We start from the raw sequence: 14,499 nt of genomic DNA on the forward strand, positions 1-14,499 counted from the left end.
ATTTGTGAAGTTATTTTTGCAGTTCTGTTTGGTGCAGACATTATTCCAGTCTGTAAGATAAAGGGTGTGTTGACACGACACCGCTTTCAAATCAATCAATCAATCAATCAATCAATCAATCAATCAATCAATCAATCAATCAATCAATCAATCAATCAATCAATCAATCAATCAATCAATCAATCAATCAACTTTATTTATATAGCGCTTTTACAATCACGATTGTGTCAAAGTAGCTTCACAGTGTCAAACAGGATAATATTGCAACAAAATTAGATTTGGCTGTACAGTCGTACTGGAGAAAACAGTGATGTTATCAGCTTATTTTAATTTATCATACAGCGACAATGTTGGCAGATCAGTATTATAGTTTATAGAATGAAAATGAAAAACTCTTTATGTGTTCAATTACAAAACTAAGGCATTTTGGGGGGCTGAAAAATTAAAAAAAGGTTTTGAAAATTACGCATTACTTGTTCATTGTACATTGGCTAGTAATTTTTTTTTTTTTCAATTCAATTGTTTATTATTTTAACATTGTTTTTACATGGAATGAAAGATAAATGCAAATTTAAAAAGTGAGTTTCAGAGCTGAAAACTTTCAACCTTGTTAGTCAAAGAAAAGCTTTTACAGACAGCAGGCTCAGCAAACGGTCCTGTGCTTATTCTGACGTCAGTGCGCGACGAAACACCGCCTCTATATCGCGTCTAATCCAGTAGCCCCGCCCACCGACTCATGGAGGGCTCATGCTATAGCCAACAACAATAAAGATGCAGAGGAAGATTAAGATAATGCTGGTTGTGGAAGAACACAATCGCTGCATAAGCTTCCTTCTGATCCTAATAATTTTTTATCCAAAGATCCAAATATTATCCAAATTCTAGCCGTGGGCGTTTACTTCCAAGTCTCCAGTGAGTCACGCCCATCAGAACCCAGCGTTTTGGAGAGAGCCCCAAAACCAGTGTAGAAAATAGCCTATTACTTATTGGTTGTGATGTTTTTGAATGTAAAAAAGCCAGCTCATGACACTTTTAACTGATTATAGTTATATTTATGTTGAAATTAAATTATGTAATCAAGTTGCATATAACTAGTTTCTCCCCGACACCTCGCCTAAAACACACCCATGACTCTTTAAGAGACTAGGTATAACCCTTTTGGACCTTGTGCCAGGCACGCCGACCAAATTTTCCGGCATTAAACTAGGTGGAAAAAAGTGGATTCGGACATGCCCTAAGTTTGATGACATCGTTGTCTCTTTAGGATGGACTCACTTTTCGTCACTTTTCTCAACTCATCCTCACCCATACTTCTTTTTCCAAGTTCCACAACACTACCTACTACTCAAAAAGTTGCTTTGATGCAAGTGGAAATTCACTTCCACAATGCATGGATCCGTTTCTGCGTCAGTGCCACAGACTGACTGGCCCTTCATAACAATATGGCCGCACAGATGCCTCGCTCAGCTAGCGTGGCTTCTTGCGGATCTCTCGCTGTTTTCAAGGACTTGCACAATTTGTAATGCCCATCCATGAGTGAGAATATCAGCCTCACGATCTGACAAAGCCTTCCTGGAATCCATATTTAAACAATCTGATTGCTGCACCTGGACTGAATAGCCCGAGATTGTGGGCTTGGATTTGATGCATTGCTTTAGAGCAGCAACATGTGCCTAATCGCAGCATGATTGTAGGTGGCGCATGGCAGTTTTGTTCGTATATTGTCAGCTTGCCAAGACGACGGCTTTGCCTCTCATCTCTGTGAAATTAGAGTGGTCGTGAAAACCTGCCAGCGGTGTTTGATGAGGAATGTATTTAGAGATGTTAGAACATGAGCGATACCTCAAATCATCAAAGTGAATGGACATGTTTTTTTTATATAGCATATTTATTAGGCAGCGGCTATATGCATTAAGGGGAAATAACATATTTTCTAAGCTATAGATGATATTTACACTAAGTTTAAATATATTATATTAACACAGTGTAAAAATAGCAGTATTTTCTTTGCAATAAATGTAATAGGAAGATGATATTTGTATTTAAATAGTGGCAGATACTATTTGCACCTCAGTGTTGTTGTACATTAAACGTTATGCAGTAATAACATAGAGAGTAAATTATTATATTTATAATCCTGCGTTACTGGGACCATAAAGCCCTCCCTACAACTAACCCTAACCGATAAACACTTTATTATTAAAGGAGTGATGAATTGAGAAATCAACTTTCCCTTGAGCCTTTGATATATAAAAGGTCATGCTAATATGAGAATACTGTGTAAGTTTCAGAGCTGAAAACTTCCGTGTTAGTCAAAGAAAAGCTTTTATCGACACCAGGCCCAGCAAATGCGAGCTCTCAAATCAATGACGCAATAGAAGTGGGAAATGCCGCCTCTACAGATAAATGTGTACGCCTGCTTCTGTAGCTCCTCCCTCCTGCTTATGTAGCCCCACACATGCTTATGTAACCCCGCCCACCTGCTTCTGTAGCACCGATCACCAACTCGTAGAGCTAAACGAGCGATAAACATGCTGAAGATAGCAAGATAATCGTTTATAAACAAGAAACAGGTTGACACTGGATTGGCAGATATGTAAGGAATAATGTACACCCAGCCGGTTGTTATCGCAGAATAAACCCCGACAGAGTGATCAGGACCCCGACGCGAAGCGGAGGGATCTTGCATCACTCTGAAGGGGTTTATTCTGCGATAACAACCGGCTGGGTGTACATTATCCCGCTTATTACACGGCTACTATTCTCAAATAAATAATTATTAGACACAAAATATTGTCTTGAGATTAAATATTTTATTAGGTCTTACGCAAAGCTTCCGCGAAGAAAAACAGTTCCAACCTGCTTTAAGCCTTTATCTATTGCTGCTAAATGTTGAAGATGAATGCTGAAAGGGTTAGTTCCCCCAAAAATGAAACCAAGCCTATGATTTACTCACCCTCAAGTTATCGTAGGTGTATATGACATTCATCTTTCAGACAAATACAATCGGAGTTATATTTAAAAAGTCCAGGCTAACGTTAATCCAAGCAGTAGTTGTGTTTTGAAGTCCATAAAAAATGCAGCTGTCTTTCAAATAACGTGCTCCACACGGCTCCGATGGGTTAACAGAGCCTTCTGATTCGAATCGATGCGTTTGTGTAAGAAAAATATCTATATTAAAAACATTAGAAAGGAAACCTGCCTTGAAGTCTTCCATTGTAACCCACGGCTGTTTAAGCCACAAGATGGCGCCAGCGTTAAGCATAGAAGTAGTACCGGTCAAGATAACTCGTAGTACCCGTATGAGCGGGTGTTATCTGGAAATAATGTACCGCTGGAATGCGCGATTGACCAATCAGAATCAAGTATTTCACAGAGACGTGTAATAAATTGAGATTAAAACACAATGCTGTGCCTTCTATATCGGATCCGACAGGAATGATGCAGCACACTTATGTGAGTAAAACGTGTTTTTATATGTAATAGTATTGCATTGTTACAGATCATTTTGATTATGTGTGCATGTCTACCAGAACATACCTTAGCACGCTGTCATAGGCTGGAGAATCCTTTATCAGTAGGTTTATTGAGATTCGGGATCAGACTCGGACATATAATGTTATTGGCCAGGGGGCTCGCAAAGCCCAACGTTCCGGGGCTGTGTGTTTTCCAGATGGGCTACCGAAACGTAAACATGTCGGCAGGTCGGTGAATCTCAAATAGTGAAATACACTGTAAGAAAAAAAGGTACAGTGCTGTCACTGGGGCATTACCCTAAGGTACAAAACCAAAAAGGTACTAACATGTACCTTTAAGGTTCTACTACGTACCTTTAAGGTACTAATTTGCACTCTTAAAGTACTGATATGTACCTTTTAATATACTAATATGTACCATTTAGGGGTGAGTAAGGTAGAAAGATTTACCTTTTCACTTGTGTACCTTAGGGTACCGGCCAGTGACAGCACTGTACCTTTTTTTTCTGAGAGTGTAACATTCATTTCTTGATCTGCGTTGTTCACTCTCTTGACTTGATATTTGAAGAGCACGCCCGCGCGTGTGTGCGTGGTTTATGTTTATATTAACCAATCGACCACGTAATAAAAAAAAAATCTATCAATCGCAGGTGGATGAGAGATAAATCATTGTGTTTGTTTGATAAAGATGTTTTGAGGGTCCTGTGAGAGAATCATTCCGCTTTTAAAACAATCCTTCCATCATGTGAACTGACAGGGGAGCTGAAGCTCATTAAATATGCAAATCGTATCCAATCCTAGCTGTGGGCGTTTACTTCCAAGTCTCCAGTGTGGCACGCCCATCAAAACCCAGCGTTCTGGAGAGAGCCTCAAAACCAGTGTAAAAAATAGCCTATTACTTATTAGTCAGTCACATTACTTGCCACTTGGACCACAACGCTACACAAAAAAGTCGCCTTTTGACAGCTAGTCTGTGAGATTCACCAACCGTCTCTGCCCCCTCCTTCCAGGCCTGGTCTCTCCGGTTTGTGTCCTGGTATGCACTCAAAGATGGTGGGTGATTACCCACCGCAATTATCAGTTTTTCCTACATTTTGATTGTTCTTCATTCACCGGTTTTAAATGAATGCAATTGGCTCGCGTCTGTTCTAAGGTATTTGCATAGGGCGATCTGATTGGATGACGCCTACATCAGCGCTTGAAAAATTGAGAAACCTTCAACTTCTGCCGCTTGCAATGCGAGTGAAGCGGCTCGACGGAACCCACAATTCAGTTCGGCAATGCATGACGTCACCCATTCAAAGTAAATGAGAAGCTTTAGACGTGTCAAGTCCCGTTTGAAGGCATTGTTACCGCCCAATGCCGCGTGTTCCGCCATTTCAGACGTCAGTGGGCGGAGATAGTGTAAATATCATTTATCCAACAAGGCGTAATTGTTTTGAACATAATTTAACAGTATTGATCCATATCTTGCTCAATTTTGGATATGTATTATAGAGGGTTTTTTTTTACTACGAACCCTACGAACCTCTAACCCTAAGAACTACCAATATCATCCTCTAATGCTCACTAAAAGTAAATCTTTACTGATTACTGATACTGATCCAATGGGAAGGCTATGGATTCGCTCTCATCCCTGTCAGCTAAAGACAGCATGTTTGGGAGGTACGACTTTGGAAAGCAAACTGGCAGCGGTTTCCTCCAATGGCAGGCATCCCTGGCATGCCTCTGCGTTTCTTCGGAGACGGTAAGGGAGGGAGCGAGTGTGTGTGTGTGTGTGTGCGTGTGGGCTGCCGAGAGCTTCACACAGCGCTAGTTAGGTAACTCCAACACAATGAGGGAAAGAAAGGCAAGACTTCAGGAAGAGGGAACGCAATCACTTGCGCTGTCCAAAATAGATTTGCGATAAATTAGAGTGCGAGAGAGAGAGAGAGTTTCTACATGTATACTGCACGCTCCTCTGGAAAGCATGCGCTCCTGGTTGACGTGGGTGGCAACGTGTGTCTGATTGCGCGTGTGATAGAGAGAGAGAGAGAGAGGGGGAGAGACCGGTTGCAGAGGAAGAGGGATCGAGGTGTTTGACAGCCTATGATTTCTGAATGTTTAGAGCGGCTGCACGGGAGCATTTTGAGAAGAGACATGTCGGTCTGTAGCGGTAAGTAATTCAAGACCATATAATGCATTGATGCGGATTGCAAGGTATGCTGGTCTTGTTAGAAAGGGTAGATATTGTTCTTGTAGTGTGTCAGTTGCGTTCAGGCCCTCAGGTAGAACCGGGGTTACGACCTTAGAGCATGATGCTTTCTGAGGGTTGCTGCGGTACATGAACGTTTGTTGTTTGTTGTGTTATCTTCTGTTCTCATTTATCATAAAGTTTAATTGCACTTTTGAATGAAAAATAGAGCAATTTTGCAAAGTGAATGCCCAGTATTCGCTAATATTCAAGTCTTTTGTGATCGTTTCGTATTATGTGTGGAAGTGGTCATGTTGTTTTTTTGCAGTTTAAAGGAATAGTTCACAATTCTGTCACCAATGCTCACCCACATGTCGTTCTAAACCCGCTTTAATCCTTTTTTTTGTATGCAAACAAAGAGATTTTGCAAACGATATTTGTTCATTTTGCGCTTTTTTCATAACATGTTTCGAAGTGGTCGTGTTGGTTTTTTTTCTGTTTGCTGACAAATGGCCATTCCATCATTAACCCTCATACCCTCATTTTCCATATCATTAAAGTCAATGTGGACTGGGACTGTCAAGTCTAAAAAACAGACAAAAGTTTAGTCTGATTCATGAACAAATGACTCGGTTCACTTAATGCAAGGCATGCAGTTTGTGAGGTGACGAAAAGCCAATAATTATTTCAATCATAAAAATGTAAAATAAATAACTGTAAAATAATCACTTGCTAAAAAAGATTAAATATTTAATGTGTTTACTTTTACCATTTACTGACATCAGAAAACCGTGAACATGCAAATGATTTTGGAGAAAATGTTTGGCAATCACTGATTTAATGGATAGTTCAAGTTACCTTTGAATCAATCTAGTGAATCATTTACTGAACTGAATCAATTGGCTGAATCTACTGGCTACTGAATCAACACCTGACTGAATTAGAAGAACACAAGGATGTGTTTTCTGGGTGAGCTGTCCCTTTAAAAGCTTTTTACATTTATTCATTAAGCCGAAGCTTTTATCCAAAGTGTCTTGCGGTTGCGCAGGTTAGCAGCTTCTTCTCCTCATGTTTCCAAGATACTGTTAAGCCGAAGATAGAGTATCACTTTAAAGTGTTTATGGCTACTGGAGGTGGAAAGATGTTTTACCTTCTTCAGGTTCCTAGCCACTAACATTAAAGTTTGTAAATATGTGTGTGTGTGTGTGTGTGTGTGTGTGTGTGTGTGTGTGTGTGTGTGTGTGTGTGTGTGTGTGTGTGTGTGTGTGTGTGTGTGTGTGTGTGTGTGTGTGTGTGTGTGTGTGTGTGTGTGTGTGTGTGTGTGTGTGTGTGTGTGTGTGTGTGTGTGTATTGGGACGCCCCTCCAACTCATTGAATTCAGGCATTTCAATCACTTCCATGGCCACAGGTGTATACAATTAAGCACATAGGCATGCAGACACTTCTACAAACATTTGTGAAGGAATGGGTCGCTCTCAGGAGCTCAGTGAATTCAGGTGTGGTACCGTGATAGGTTGCCATCTGTTCAATAAGTCCATTTGTGACATTTTTTCACTACTAAATATTCCACGGCAAACAGTCAGTGGGATTATAACAAAGCGGCAACAACAGCAACTCAGCCATGAAGTGGCAGACAACGGAAATTCACCGAGCAGGGTCAGCGCATGCTGAGGCGCACAGTGTGCAGAAGTTGCTAACTTTCTGCAGACAATAGCTACAGATCTCAAAATTTTGTGTGGCCTTCAGATTAGCTCAAGAACAGCGCGTAGAGAGCTTCATGTAATGGGTTTCCATTTCCGAGCAGCTGCATCCAAGCCTTACATCACCAAGTGCAATGCAAAGTGCAAGATGCAGTGGTGTAAAGCACACCGCCACTGGACTCTAGAGCAGTGGAGACGTGTTCTCTAGAGTGATCCATCACGCTTCTCTGTCTGGCAATTTGATGAATGAGTCTTGATTTGGTGTTTGCCAGGAGAACAGCACTTGCCTGACTGCATTGTGCCAAGTGTAAAGTTTGGAGGAGGGGGGATTATGGTGTGGGGTTGTTTTTCAGGGGTTGGGCTTGGCTCCTTAGTCCCTTTGAAATTAACTTGTAAAGCTTCAGCATACCAAGACAACTTGGACAATTTCATGCTCCAAACCTTATGGGAACAGTTTGGGGATGGCCCCTTCCTGTTCCAACATGAGTCCAACACCTTTGGGGTGAATTAGGGCAAAGAATGCGAGGCAGGCCTTCTTGTCCAACATCAGTGCCAGATCTTACAAATGTGTGTGTGTGAGAAGAATGATCAAAATGACCATAAACACACTCCAAAACCTTGTGGAAAGCCTTCCCAGAAGAGTTGAAACTGTTATAGCTGCAAAGGGCCGACTCCATATTAAACCCTACAGATTAAGAATGGGATGCCATTAAAGTTCATGTGCATGTAAAGGCAGACATCCCAAAACTTTTGTCAATATAGTGTATATATAATTGACATACTATGTTAGATGTAATAAATCACAATTAATTGATTTGACAGCACTAATATTACATTCAGCATGAAAAGTAGAAATATAATAATTTACAAGTAGAAGTAGATTAGTAGGCATAATCTCTGAAGATGTCTTTACCCATGAAAAGACTTCATGGGTCCTGGGTAGTTCCTAGCCCTGTGGTTGCTAGGGTGTTCTAGTTAGTTGCCAGGACCATTTCTTTATGGATTCCAAAGTGTTGTGGGTAATTTATAGAGCAGAACCAAACTTCATCACTGTCATTGGAAGAATGAATCAGTTCTTTAGACCATTTCTTGAAATGTCATAATGTTATTTTGTTAATAACTCTAAAAACAAAATGAGTTAATAATTTTGTTAGCGTCTAATCTGAACTGTTTTTCACTCTTGCTTTCACGAGTTTACACTTACATATAATTTATAGAGAGTAAATTTAAATGAGTATTTGGCGCTGTCCAAGGGGAAATTTAGCCCGAACCCAGAGTCCCCACCCTTTGTTGACCCAGAGCATAGACACGCAAACACACACTGACTGACTGTCGTGGAACTGCGAGGAAAGTGAGATCGTGTGCCCTGAGCAAAGGTCATGCTGGACCATGAGAGGTTTGACGCTAATGTGTTACCCATTTACACACACACACACACACACACACACACACACACACACACACACACACACACACACACACACACACACACACACACACACACACACACACACACACACACACACACACACACACACACACACACACAAACTCTTTCTCTTATAGCCATTGCACAATCTACCTAATACCTCCACAGCATCTTTTTGAGCTATTTTGGAACATTTTTTCACTAGTGCTAATAATCATATCAAAGAGCTGAAGCTTTCCAGGCTTGACTCTGAAGTATAACCCATAAAAATAGCAAAACATTGTTTGAAAATGATTCAAACCTTCAACCCTGAAGTTAATGTAGCATTTCAGTCTCAGATGTGGCGGCTGTCCCATGAGCTGTACTTTAAATGAAGCATTCAGACAAGATAAACTGTCTTTTTCCTTAAAGAACTTACTCAAGTGAGAGTCCTGTTACTTTGCATCAGTATTGCCATTTGGCCTTTCACAGGTTTGACCACATTTCGGGCTTTCCACCCAAAGAACCGTAGTTTAGTTCCTATAACTATTGGCGGATGTACCCGCTTTTTGGCGTGTTCGCACCGCAGGAACTAGGAACGATTTTAGTTCAAGGAACACCTTTTGGGGGGGTCGGGTCTAACCCAGCACAATAGGAACTACCAATGATGAAAGTGTACACTGACTAGCAGAACGCATGCGAAACACCAGCACCCGCCATTCTTAAAAAGCCGTCTACACACACAGATTATAGCCTATATATTTACTCCACAAACTAACTCCACAAACATGAAAAACAGGGATAGATGGACATCTCAAACTTTATACCAATGAGAAAACACAATGGGACTTTGAGGGGACCAAGCAAAACATGATTATGTATTTCTGCTCAGCTAGCAACATTTAGCATCAACCACACGGCAAATGCTAATACATTTTTTAAATACTGTCTACTTTATTTTTATAACAGTTCTATCTAATAGTGTATAAGACAGGACTGTTAAACAGATGAGACGGAGAATGTGAGAGTTGTGTGCTCAGGCTCTGGGTAGGGCACCAGTCGTTCGTAAGTTCTTTCTTAAATTTGAACGTAGAGTTCAATTACCAATTTTTCATACGAACCGTGCCCTGTTCTGAACTAAACAGTGTAAAAACTCCCTTTATTTATATTTTTAAAATGAGAGAAATCACTGCTTATTCAGAATTTCTCATTTTAGCCTTAAGAAACATAAACAAGTTCTTTGAAAAAACATCTGTGACCTTTGATACATGTCTAGTCTTCATGCTCTGAGTATGGTTTCACTAATAATAAAGCATAAATATTTTCATAAAGCATGCATATTTGTCCATACCCATGCTGATTAGAGTATTAAAAACTTGAAACAGTAATTTAAGGCATTTACAACTGATAAAAATGTGCGATAAAATTGCGATTAATCGCGAGTTAACTCATGACAATATGCGATTAATCGCGTATAAATATTTGAATCGATTGACAGCCATAAGACACACACACACACACACACACACACACACACACACACACACACACACACACACACACACACACACACACACACACACACACACACACACATATATAAAGATTTTTATTTATTTTTTTACACCTGCTAGCATGTTCTTAGCCAACAGTCTGACTAAGATTACTATTTACCGTCTTTTTTCTTTCCTGTAATCTGAACGCCAAATGTGTGGTTAGAGAAGAGCCCCTGTGTGTGGGGCGAGATGAGTCTAGCGCAGGTGAGCGTTAGCATTAGCACCCGAAGGATCAGCAGTGACTCTACTGAGTGTGGGCGAAACAGTGTGAGTCACACTCCTTCACTGACTGAAGAGTCTCAAATGGAGGACAGAGAAAGCTAATAAACAGCTTTTTCATGGTCTACAAATTCATGTTTTGTGTAATATGTCCCGTTTCCTGTTAGACAAACGTTAAATTAGGTTTAAATAGTTTTTAGTGCTAGCTTCTTTAATACTTTCTATAAAATGTTTATTGCAAAACATTATGCCATGCTGACTAGCAAAAGTTTTTTCTATCTATTCACACAATTGTCTTGTATGCTAAAAGCCAGAGATGAGTGTTGTGTTCTCCTGAGAGCTAATGGTCTTAACGGGTCATTTAACCAGCTAAACAAACAAGGCTTTAATGAGAAACGCTTTGATGATATTCGAAGGTACGTTGCTCTTTATGACTTCAGTGGGAGGTGCGAGCCGTATATAGAGCGTATGGCGGGTCTTAATATGGCTTAATATCCCCTTTATGGCTGGTGTTGAAGATGTGTTCTTAGAAGTCCTGTCCTACTTTCCACTTCCCCATCCCATATAAATACAACATTGGATTGTAATTATCATTTTAAAATGATAAGATATTGAGATATTATAATATCTTAATAATTGAGATTTATGCACTTATGAACTATATATATATACCTACCACAATCAGGCATAACATTATGCCTAACCGAATATTGTGTTGGTCCCCCATTTGCTGCCAAAACAGCTCTGAGGCATGGACTCCACTAGACCCCTGAAGGTGTGCTGTGGTATCTGGCACCAATATGATAGTAGCAGATCCTTTAAGTCCTGTTAGTTGCTAGGTGTGTCCTCCATGGATCGGACTCGTTTGTTCAGCACATCCCACAGATGCTCGATCGGATTGAGATCTGAGGAATTTGGAGGGCAAGTCGACACCTCAAACTCGTTGTTGTGCTCCTCAAACCGTTCCTGAACCATTTTTGCTTTGTGGCAGAGCGCATTATGGGCCTTTCACACAGAATGTTGCAACAGCACCGCTGCGCTAAGAAATCCATTCATTTCAATGGCTTGCGCCGCGCAAGGGCGGTTTGTTGCTGCGTCGAGCTGAGAGCACCATTGATGAGCTTGTGAATCCCTCGGTCAAAGTAAAAAATATTTTTGGACCCACTTTATATTAGGTGGCATTGTAATTAATCATTTGATACAATGCACTTATTGTGTACATAAATGTTTTTACATTGTACTTTTATTTTAAACATACCTGCATGTAATTACGTCTGTAATTAATTTCTGTAGTTACATTTGTAATTACACAGTCGGCACTTCCCTCACACCTAACTTAAACTGACCCACACCATCACACCTGTCCCTAACTCTACCCGTATCCCACCTCAATATCAGCAGAAGTGTTTGGCCATACAATTTGAACACAGTAAGTACATTGTACTTATTTTTTGATGTAATTACATAGTACTTAAGGCCAACTAATATAAAGTGGGGCCCTATTTTTTTTATAAAATTTTATAATATAACTTTTGCCGCTGCACTCTGTGACGATTACCCACCCGGGCAATAGAAATTGAGCTCTTTTGCGAGCCTGAATTCCCCATTCCCCATCTGTTCCCTTGACCTGAGGGTTTTATGCTTTTCTTCCTTGGTGCTCTTTCTTCTTCTTCTTCTTCTTCTTCTTCTTCTTCTTCTTCTTCTTCTTCTTCTTCTTCTTCTTCTTCTTCTTTCTACTACTAACAGGGCTAGAGCTATCGCTCGCATCTTAGCACAGGACAGATACATATTTGCTGCTGACCGAAAGGTGGAACAACAATCAAATAACTAGACATGTAGAACTTTCGCTAAAAGTTTTGAAAACTCCGCCTACTTAACGGCCCGTAGGCTATATGAGGTGTTTGTGTGTGTTTCTCCCTCAGGTCTGTTTCAAGGTCTTCATGACAATGTGGCACTTTTGTGTTTAGACTCCAACACGGTCTCGTCTTCTGTCCAAACATACCGGCCATATGTAAAGAATGATCGACTTTTACGCACGCCCAGGTTATTGACGCATTGCCACATATAGCTTGAGAAGACTGAAATGTTTGAATTTGTATGGTACTCAAAAATTTTTTCTCACAAAGTTATTGTGGCTTGTTTGTTGTAAATATGAACTGAATTTAGAAATGTTTTTGAAATAAAAAACTTACAAACTGAAAAACAATAGTTTTTGGAAATGAAGACAGCATTTGGAGTGCAGTGCATGCTAAATAATCAGTTCCCTGAGTCCACAAATAAAAGGAGACTGTTTATAGGTTATAACTGTTTATTGAACTTAATGGAGTAGTAGTATTGCGAAGCAGTATTGCGAGTTGTTTCCGCTGTCTTAAAGGAACCTGGGAACCCAGGAACCCAAGAGCTGCAGTTTTGGAGATGCTCTGACCCAGTCGTCTAGCCATCACAATCTGGCCCTTGTCAGACTCACTCAAATCCTTACGCTTGCCCATTTTTCCTGCTTCTAACACATCAACTTTGAGGACAAAATGTTCACTTACTGCCTAATATATCCCACCCACTAACAGGTGCTGTGATGAAGAGATAATCAGTGTTATTCAATTTACCTTATTATAATGGTCATAATGTTATGCCTGATCAGTAAATATATATATATATATATATATATATATATATATATATATATATATATATAACTTTAAATATTATTATTTATGTGAATTATTTTTTGATGTTTGTGTTTTACATGCCATGCAAACGTTTTGTAAGTTCCTCCCCAGTCCTGAATGACCCTTCATTGCAACTAAGCTGCAAAAGGGCTCAGATTTTGATGTCAGAAAGTCACATGACAGACAGACGGGAGGCGAGAAGCAAAACCAGGGGCACAGAACTGGGTAGTTGCACGAGTCTCTATGGTTAGTTTGCACAACCACACTCTTCACATACTGTACATGTAAAAGAGTGGAGATAAAACAGGAAAAGAAGCACTCTGATGAACTCTTCAAACAAAACAAAAGGGAAAAGACAAGTTAGAGTTGTATAACAGTCAGCGGTAGATCGGCCATCTCTCTCTTCCATGACACAAGAAAATTATGCATTTCCACAGTAAAAATAATGCAACATAGAAGTCGTCATCTCACAAACAGCATTTAACACAAGGTGGACATTACGATTGACGTCACTGTTTAGTAAATCATATTCCTATGGTCGGAGAAGAAGAAGAATATTCTATTATACGACCCTTGCTGTGTTGGACCTGCCATTCTGCATATCCTTCTGCATGATTCCAGCTTTAGAAATGAGTGGCTTAAGTTCAGTTTTAATAATCAGTCTGCTTGATCATGCACAATTGAAGATTGAAGCATGCATTTAATATGATTTTCTTATGTATATTTTTCTACGATGTATGGATGCATTGGCTGAGACCTGGACATGGTAAAATGTGTTTCAGACACCTTGTACTGTAGCTCAATTCAGTCTGTATTTAAAGCCTGTGAGTCATGCAGTTGTGGAAAGTGTGATAAATACATGTTCTTCACACGGCTCAGTGCTCAGTGGCTCCTCTTCCCACACACTCACAAACTGAGTGTTCTTCAGCTGTATTCCCTAAAGCACAGACCACAAATGGTGCTTTGAATGTGTGTCTCCATCTAAGCTCTTCATCTCAAGCATCACGAATGGTACTGAAAGATCACTATATTTACAGTATATTCCATGGTATTTACATGGTACTCCAATGTACTTTAAAGAATACCACAGAGAAAGTCCCAAAGACATTGTGTGATGATCACTGGCATTAGAGCAGTAACAATTATATTAGATGATACTTGTGTTAGAGCCGTTTAATCGCGATGAATCGATTTGTCAGCACTGGCTGTGGTTACATGCAACCAAATAAGCCATTAGTAGTCGGCTCAATCGGACTGAAATGTCTTCATGTAAAGAGCATTGTTCATTATTGAACTCGATC

General features: G+C 40.0%; 1 protein-coding gene across 11 annotated transcripts in view; it reads left to right on the forward strand.

The window, feature by feature from the left end:
* The window catches only part of dock3 (dedicator of cytokinesis 3), a 304,695-nt gene that overhangs the window by 163,064 nt on the left and 127,132 nt on the right, over nucleotides 1-14,499 (forward strand). The window contains exon 1 of one of the 11 annotated variants that reach the window (XM_067416278.1): nucleotides 5,301-5,631. The exons of the other annotated variants lie outside the window; for them this stretch is intronic. The gene's annotated coding sequence lies outside the window, so the exon portion shown is untranslated. Of the gene's footprint in view, nucleotides 1-5,300; nucleotides 5,632-14,499 lie in introns of those variants that run through there. 11 annotated transcript variants of the gene reach the window in all.

Source organism: Pseudorasbora parva, chromosome 14, assembly GCF_024679245.1.
Source record: "Pseudorasbora parva isolate DD20220531a chromosome 14, ASM2467924v1, whole genome shotgun sequence".
Classification (NCBI taxonomy): domain Eukaryota; kingdom Metazoa; phylum Chordata; class Actinopteri; order Cypriniformes; family Gobionidae; genus Pseudorasbora; species Pseudorasbora parva.